At 39.3% G+C, this 9,710-nt stretch overlaps 1 non-coding gene across 1 annotated transcript; it reads left to right on the forward strand.

The window, feature by feature from the left end:
• Positions 1-1,536: 1,536 nt before the first annotated feature.
• Positions 1,537-1,643, forward strand: LOC127076902 (small nucleolar RNA R71). Its single transcript, XR_007786917.1, has one exon. It is a non-coding gene; the product is annotated as a small nucleolar RNA R71 (small nucleolar RNA).
• The last annotated feature ends 8,067 nt before the right edge of the window (positions 1,644-9,710 follow it).

Here is a 9,710-nt window from a genome sequence, read left to right on the forward strand (position 1 = left end):
AACGGTCTTCCCAATATAATGGGTGTAACTTCATCTTCTCTAATGTCCATAATTATAAAATCGGTTGGAATGTAGAATTGACCTATGCGCACGGGAACGTTTTTAAGAATTCCTACAGCATATTTAACGGAACGATCTGCTAGTTGCACAGACATTTTAGTTGGTCTTAATTCTCCCATTTCAAGTTTCTTGCATATGGATAAAGGCATAACACTAATACCAGCTCCTAAATCGCATAAGGCTTTATCTATGACAAATTTTCCTATGTGACAGGGTATAGAGAAACTACCTGGATCTTTAAGTTTAGGAGGCATATTCTGGATTATAGCGCTACATTCAGCAGTGAGTGTAACGGTTTCGCTATCTTCAAGTTTCCTTTTATTAGAAAGAATTTCTTTTAAGAACTTAGCATATGAGGGCATCTGCGTAATAGCTTCTGTAAAAGGAATTGTGACGTTTAATTGTTTCAGTAGGTCAACAAATTTTTTAAATTGGCCCGCATCTTTGGTTTTAATAAGCCTTTGAGGGTAAGGGATAGGTGGTTTATAAGGTGGTGTAGGTACATAAGGTTCTTTCTTTTCTACGGTTTCCTTATTACTCTCTTTTTTTTCCTTAGGTTTAATTTCTTCCTCAGTTGACTTTTTAGAGTTTTGGTTCTCAGTTCTTGGATTAGACGGTCCTTCCACTTCCGTTCCACTTCTTAGTATGATTGCATGAGCGTGGCTTCTCGGGTTAGGTTGGGGCTGTCCAGGAAATGTACCAGTTGGGGCAGCAGTAGGCGCTTGTTGTTGAGCTACTTGTGATATTTGTGTTTCCAGCATTTTGTTATGGGTAGTCAGGGCATCTACTTTACTTGCTAGTTGTTTAATTTGTTCGCCAGTGTGTACATTCTGGTTTAAGAAATATTTATTGGTTTGCTGTTGAGAAGCTATGAAGTTCTCCATCATGATTTCCAAGTTGGATTTCCTAGGAACGTTATTGTTAGGTGTAGATGGGATCGGCTTTTGGTATCCAGGAGGTATAGCTGGGGCTTGATTTGGAGCTTGTCCTGGTGCGTATAAAGCATTATTACTCTTATATGAAAAATTAGGATGATTCTTCCAGTTGGAGTTATAGGTGTGCGAGTAGGGATTTCCTTGAGCATAATTTACTTACTCTGCTTGGATTCCTGTTAGGAGTTGACAATCTGCAGGAGTGTGACCTTGGATTCCACAGACTTCGCAATTCTGAGTTATGGCAACCACGGTGGCTGGAGGTGATACATTTAAACTTTCAATTTTCTGGACCAGAGCATCCACTTTTGCATTAACATGATCAAGGTTACTTATCTCGTACATGCCACTTTTCGCCTGAGGTTTTTCTACCATTGTTCTTTCGCTTCCCCACTGATAGTGGTTTTGGGCCATGCTCTCGATAAGTTGATAAGCATCAGCGTAAGGTTTGTTCATAAGTGCACCACCTGCGGCGGCGTCTATTGTTAACCTCGTGTTGTACAAGAGACCATTATAGAAGGTATGAATCACTAACCAGTCCTATAAACCATGGTGTGGACAAAGTCTCATCATGTCTTTGTATCTTTCCCATGCTTCGAAAAGAGACTCCTTATCTTTCTGTTTAAATCCATTTATATGGGCTCTCAACATAGCTGTTTTGCTCGGCGGAAAATATCGGGCAAGGAAGACTTTCTTCAACTTGTTCCATGTGGTGACTGAGTTGGAAGGAAGAGACTGAAGCCATCTTCTAGCGCTATCTCTTAACGAGAAAGGAAAGAGACGAAGTCGAATTGCCTCTGAAGTGACACCATTAGCTTTAACAGTATCAGCGTATTGGACAAATACGGATAAGTGAAGGTTTGGATCCTCGGTAGGATTTCCAGAGAATTGGTTCTGTTGCACTGCTTGCAACAGTGAAGGTTTGAGTTCGAAGTTGTTTGCTTCGATTGCGGGCGGAGCAATACTCGAATGCGGCTCATCTTGCGATGGAGCGGCGTAATCTCGAAGAGCACGAGCTGGTTCTGCCATCTCAGGTATCGGTGAAGGAAGAAGATTTTTGAGATCAGGAATTTCAATAAGAGGGAGATTGTTTGCAGCACGATATTCCCGAATTCGTCGTAAGACTCGGAGATATAGTTGGATGTCGTTGATTCGTAAGTAGAACGGCTCGCCTTGTGAGAGAGTGTGTGGCATACAAATCAACGAAAGAAATAAAAAATAAAAATAAGCCTTAGTCTCTACAGCGTAACAGAAGAGTTACGATATCGACTAAATAAAAGTCCCCGGCAACGGCGCCAAAAACTTGATCGCGACTTTATGAGTCGAATTTGGGGTACAAACTGCAAGTGCACAGTTCTATCGCGTAGTTTTAAAAGATATCGATCCCACAGGGACTTATGAATCGATATACCGTTATCTAAGGTTACTTCGTAAAGCTAAGGCAGATGATACTTTGATTGTTCGGGGGAAAAGTTAAAACTAAAATAAGATCTAGAATAAATATCAATAAAGCGGATATCGGTATGTAGTTCGTCATAATTAGGGAATCAAATCTTCGTTGGTTTCTTGGTTTTTTAAAATAAATCTTTTCAGTAAATACTATTGATTAAAAGTCTTTTCTCAAACTCTCGCTCTGTTGAATAGACTATGACTTTATATTAACGCAGCTGTCACTTATTGGTTAAGTCCAAAATCACCTTTTAAAAACAACAAAATCTATAGAAACTCTTTTTAAGAAAACACTAATCGTTTAAACACCCTCGTCTCAAACTCTCGCTCTGTTGACTTAGATTATATAATAAAATTCAAATGCTTAACTCTCGTCCTCACATTTAACTTTTAAAAATACTTTTTGAAAAAGATTAGAATTTAATTAACTCTAAAAATTGCTTTCGCCCTGATTTAGAATTAATGCTCAATTTACTATGTCCAGTTAAAAACTCAAACTCTCGTTCTATTGAATTTAACTTCTTTATGTATTTTACTCTCGTACAAAAACTTGGTTATTAAACCTGTAAATTGAGACCATAAAAAGAGTGACTTTATTTTTAAACGTAATTTAACCAACTTAGTTTCGATTCCTTCATTCCGCTTACTTTACATACCGATACCTAAATAAATTAGCCAGACATGCTAAACAGATCTAAACAATGCACAAATAAATCCATCTCAGGCAAATAATATAAATAAACAATAAAAGGGCATATATAAATTCAAACAATAATTAAAGAACCTGAGTAATTAATAGCAGTCTTGAACACTCCACCACAGACCGGTTGGATTTGTTCTTGAATTCTTCAATCGGACAGGAAAATAAAAAGTGAAGGAATAAAAAAAAAACCTAGGGTCTAACGTAAGGTTAGATCCGGTAAAAGATACACAATAGTTTCCGGTGTAGAAACTATTGCGTGAAAAATTAATTAAATGCTTAAAGGAATTGCTGGAAAAGAAAAATAACAATTGCAAATAAAAGTAAAAACTGTAAAAATAATGGTATGCTTGCACGGCTGGAAGAGAAAAATTGAACGAAGCAGAGAGACGACTGAGGGAGAGAGAGCTGTAGGGTTTGCCAAAAGCCACTATTTATATTGCTTACTTTTTGTAACGGTCTCCAAAGGCTTTCCGTGTAAAAATCCTCACGTTCCACTAGTCAAGCGTAACAATAGGCTTCAACGTGCCTCTGTTGCGCTTCTGAAGCCAAAAATATAGGAGAATGGTGTGACGTCCGTCATACCATGTGTTACGCTCGTAACACAAGTAGGCAGGGCGTGACGCTCGTCACACCTTGTGTGGCGCTCGTCACAGGTGCAGCGCCTGTGCTTTTGGGTTGGGCCTTGGCTTGGTGGAATTTGCTTCTTTTCATTTCTTTTTGCACCTCCTTTTCTTCCTTTTTCACTTGTGCTTCAAATAAACTACCTGAGATAAATAGAAAGCAAAATACCAAGTAGTATCGAATAAAATGAAATAAATTGAAGTGAATAATAATATAATTTACTTAAATCGAGTCCTAGAATGTGATATTATTTCATGTTATCAATTGGCGCTGTTGTCGGGTATTCTTGTTGTTTTAACCGTTAGTTTAGTCATAGGTGTCGATTGTAGTGATTTGTCCCATCCGATTTGTTGTTTTGACCAATTCACGTCCAAACATCTGACCTGGTCCGAAAACCCGATTTTCTGAAAAATATAGTTCGATTTAAAATATGTTTTGTGTATTGGGAGAAAAAAAATCGTGCGATCATTACTCCCTTACTCTTGGAAAGAGTTATGGGACACCACCCTCAAATTCCCAAGTTCATTTTTTTCTATTTTTCATTATTTTTTTACTTTTTTCATAGTTTCAGAAAATTACAAAAAAAATCTCAAAATTCTTATTTAACTTAATTATATTAAATTTCGTGTTTTTGTATTTTTCTAAATTTATTTTGATCATATTTCTTCTTTCGTTTTGTTTTTGTCTAATAGGGACTTTGTTGGCATTTTTCACATTTGTTGTTGCATTAGTTCTGGCTACTAGGTCTGGTTGTTCTGATCTTTTTGATTTTGATCCTGAGGTAGAGAGAGCCTTGCACGCACGCTGTAGAGCAAATCAGGCTAGCACTAGTTCACCAAACTGTTATTGATTCTTATTTTGACTATTTTTATAGCTTATTTGATTCTGATTCCGAACTTGCTTTTGATAACATGGATGATCAAAGAACACTAAGGCAACTTACTGCTCCTTATGTGAATTACAATGGTTTATGTATTAAATATGCTGATGTTACTGTTCCTTTTGAGTTAAAATTTGGTTAAATACACTTGTTACCAAGATTTAGTGGTCTTGCAGGTGAGGATCCACCTAATCATCTTAAGGAATTTCAGGTTGTTTTCTCTACACCATTGAGACCTGAAGGAATCAACGAAGATCACATAAAGCTAAGAGCCTTCCCATTTTCACTTCAGGGTGCTGCCAAGGATTGATTATATCATCTTGAGCCAAATTCTGTTACAACTTGGAATAATTTGAAGAAAGTATTCCTTAAGAGATACTTTCTTACCTCCAGAGCTGCATCAATCAGAAAAGAAATATGTGGTATTAGACAGGGAAATGAGTCATTGGTCGGGTATTGGGAGAGATTCAAACAGTTAGTATCCAGTTGCCTTTAGCATCAGATTACCGAACAACTGATTATTCAGTATTTCTATGAGGGATTGTTATCAATGGATAGAAACATTCTTGATGCTTCTAGTGGTGGAGCACTTGTTGATAAAACTCCAGTTGCCGCAAAGCCTTGATTGAGAACATGTCACTCAACTCCCAACAATTCACAAAACAGAAATGATTATATGGTCCAAACAAAAGGTGTGAATGAGACTCAGGTTTCCTCTTCTAACAAGGCTCTAGAAACCAGAATTGAAGAGCTTACTTCTGTAGTGAAACAGTTGACAGTAAGTAAACCTTAAATAGGAAAGTTGTATGGTATTTGTACTTCTACTGAACATCCAAACGACACATGTCCTATTATTCAAGATGAGTCGATCACTGAGTTGCCTCAAGTATATGCAACTAAATTTTTCAACCAAAATAAAAATAAAAAAGGGTACAACATTCCTGACCAGTCCACCAACAAATATCATCCCAATTAGAGGAACCATCCAAACCTTCGATATGGAAATTAAAAACCCATCCAACAACAATTAGTCATACCCTGCCACAACCATATACCACTCCCTAAGTTTCCACCTCTGAACCTTCCAGGCCTTAATTAGAGGATCTTGTCAAGAAAATGGTTGTGAACAATATCCAATTCCAACAACGAACATATTCTAGTATTCAGACTTTGCAGACACAGATTGGATAACTTGAACTTCAATGAATGTCATGCAGCAAGTTCAAGGTTCAAACCAACTTCCTTCCCAAACAATTGTGAATCCAAAAGGCCCTAATGCTAATGTGAGTGCAATTTCCTTGAGATCCGAAAAGGTTACAGAATCAGTCCCGGAAAAAAATTTAAAAAATTCTTGAGGTAACACCTTGTCATACCCCAAAATTTGCCTGTTAATCTTTCAAGACATTCTTCAAGGCACCCCAACTCATTGTTCAAGACATTGATCTTAAAGGAACAAAGACCCAGCTCACAGGTGGCCAAATCCAGAAAATGACTCAAACTGGCATGCTCGCTAGGCGAGCAAATCCTTCGCCTAGCGAACTCTTCGCTGCACCACTCGCCTAGCGAAGCTTGCGAATACCATAAATTTTGGGCTTCATTCTGAGCCCATCAGGTCACAAAAACTATTATAAATACCAAGACCTCATTCAGAAAAAGGGGGGACGAAAAACAGAGGAGAAAAGGAGAAACACAAACACGCACAGAGAGCAAACCCTGGAGGCTAACCAAAAGAATTCAGAGCAACCCTAAAGGAAACCCTGAAGGAAACTCACCTGCACAAAGGTTACCTCCGCCCACTCGATCCGGTAAAAACCCTAAGAGTGATCTACCAATTCACTGGTGCAATTCAATCGCAAACAGGTTTGTACCATCACTACCGTTTTATACTTCCAATTGGTAATCTCTAAATACATGATGCATTATGATTGAATTTTGGATATGTAGTTAGATTTTGCATGTGGGTTTAAGTATGCATGAATATCCTGAATGTTTAACCGTGTAATTTCTGTAATGGATGCCATAGGGTTCGGAGTTCCGGAAATCGTACTGTTATCAAACCCTAAACCCGCAGCCGTTCGCTAGCACATCACTAAGAGAACCTGTAGCGAGTGTTCGCCAAGCCTTCGCTAGGCGAGGCAGTAGCGAAAATGACAGTCGCTGATTTTTTCGTTCTGTTCTATGCTTATCTGACATGTTTTATTATAACCGTGTATTATTGGCCTGACATTCTTACTACTGTGATTCTTTTGTTTGGTGCAACTCTCGATTGCACCCCGTTTTGGTATTCTAACCCGTTTGTTGACTTTTTGTGAGGGTTCACATACTCCCAAAGAAAGTAGCTTGCTAGGTATTCCACTTCATTTGTGGGATACCCTTGTGGAGATCTATTCTAATTATCTAACTGATTACAAATGTTGCCTTTGAATACATGTGATCTTGGTCCTCTCTTTGTTGCCTTATGGTATTACGGTCATGACCCGCGAACGTGGGGATACACTTAGCAAAGACCCTTCGATTAAATCATCACGTCCCTATAAGATAAATCATAGTCCCTCGGATGTTGCCTTCGAATATATAATTTTTGTCCCTCGATGGCCCGTCGTTGTAGCCTACGGTTAAATGATGATCGTCCCTTCGAATGCTAAGGTATCCTTACAAATGTTGCCTTCAATGACCAATCGATGACCCTACGATGTCCCTTTACATCCAAAGGATAAGACTACTTACTTCTCAATAGTAAGGACAGTTTTACCCTCATAAGGATAGGAAATGCCCATAAATACCTTGGGTAGGTATAACTCTTAAATGCTTACTCACAACTTAAAATACCTTTCACACCTCACACTTTGCAAAACATCTATTAGAAAATCACCACTTGGTATACATTCGCACTAGAATCATTGCCAAGTTATATTTTTCTAAACAGCTTTCAAAATTAAACGAGATAAACACTTTGTATACATTCGTACAAGAATCATTACAAAGTTAAACTCTCTTGTCAAACATTTTCTAAACAGTTCTCAAACACTTTTTCAAACAAGAAAAACATAAGTGATTAAGCAATTAAGAGCCCATGGATAACCATGGATACAAAGGGTGCTAACACCTTCCCTTTGTATAATGTACCTCCCGAACCCAAAATCTAATCAAGGTCTTTCCTGTTCTTTTCCACCTTTCCTTATTGGATAAAAGAAAAGTTGGTGGCGACTCTTGCTATCCGCGACATTTGCTTTCCAAAGCAAAGCACCCAAAGTCAGTTCACCGTATGACAGAACTGGCGACTCTGCTGGGGACCCTTAAAAAGAGAGGTTGCCTTAAAAAACAAGATCACTTATGTATTCGAATTGTCTGATTTACTTTTAAGGGATTGCTTGGGTATTTTATGCTTGAGTGAAAGATCCTACACCCTGTCGCATCCGCGAAAAACAACCGGCGGGCTAAAACAAAACAAACAGAGCCGCCATCGTGCGTTATTTATCCCAAAGAGGGAAAGGGAACACTCGAAGTAAACCTGGAAAAGACATGGTCTCGCGACCAAAGAGAGATGGGATCGGGAGTCGGTTATGCGAAGGGAAGGTATTAGCACCCCTACGCATCCGTCATACTCGACGGGATCCACGCTCAGAAAGATAGGATAAGGTTGCTAAACGCTACTCATAAACATCACACACGCACACTGGAAACAACACAGGTGGGAGAAGAGGGAACGGGCTCGCTACGATATCGCATCCTATGCCTACGTATCTCATCTGGAATGAGAATCAGAGCTACCGTAGTTCGGCTCATGCACGCCGAAACAAAACCCACGCACACGCAAACATGGAAACCGAATGCCAATCGCTGGACTTACATCAGACTCCGAACCAAACAAACCCACACTGGAAACCAAATGCCAATTGCTGGACTTATATCGGACTCCAAGCACACGACAATAGGATACGGAATGCCAATCGCTGGGCTTACATCCATCTCCTAACACACGCAGGAAGGGTTACAAACAACAAGTTACTAAGGAGTCTGGCACTCGAGCCTAGTAATTGTCAAGCAAACACACACAAAAAGAAAAAGGGTGAACACACAGACTAACAGGGAGTCGGGAACTCGAGCCTGATAGCTGTCAAGCACAACACACTCGAAAAAAGAAAAGGGTGCCCGGAGAGATCTCGTACGATCTCCTGCCTACGTACCTCATCTGGTATGAGGATCAGGGCAACGTAGTTCCCCTGAACAGGGGAGAAACTTTCTCCTAACCAGAGACTGGAAAATGACTAACTAGAAGGGAGACTGACTCGAGCCTAATAGTTATCATGCAATCCTCAATGGTCCTAGGTTGAGTTTTCTATCTAACTTGCACAGGCAGCAAGCTATACTAGACATCATAAGCAAAGCAGAGCAAACATACACACAATTAGCACACACTATATACAAACAAAGTGGGCTCACACAAGGTTAGGCTGTGAAACACAAGCCAACTGTAATCGGGTGATGTTAGCTCTTAACCCTAACATTGAGAGTTAGGGTGAAGCAGATGAAATGGGAAGTGAAGATAAGACTTCACAGCTCTTATCCCTGGCCTGGGAGAGCTTCAAATGATAGAAGGTGTGGGAGTTCAGAAAGTTGGAACTCTCTCCACAAGTTAACGACTCTATAGATCTTGGGTTAATATCCACAATGCATCAACATGTAATGTGAGCAAAGGGATGACACACAGACTAACAGGAGATGGGTTACACATCTCTTTTATCTGTCAATTTCCTTATCAAAGGTCTTTTTCTGCTTGGCACAAACATAAACAATCACAAGCATTGCCTCTTAAGCAGGACTTCAGACATGTGCCTGACCACATAACAGGCCAGCTCTTCCAGACTACATGGAGTCAGAGAATTCTACCTCAATTGGTTAAGCAACCAAGCAACAGCAAAAGCAATTTCAAAGAACTTAAGCAACTAATGTACCTGAAAACAATCTAACTCAGTTAGTATTCAACTCAAAAAGTCAAACAGATAGTTAATAGTCAACAACTGTACACAGTCAATCAACAATGCAAGTCACAAGCCAATGTGCT

This window comes from Lathyrus oleraceus, chromosome 4 (assembly GCF_024323335.1).
Source record: "Lathyrus oleraceus cultivar Zhongwan6 chromosome 4, CAAS_Psat_ZW6_1.0, whole genome shotgun sequence".
In the NCBI taxonomy this organism is placed as follows: Eukaryota; Viridiplantae; Streptophyta; class Magnoliopsida; order Fabales; family Fabaceae; genus Lathyrus; species Lathyrus oleraceus.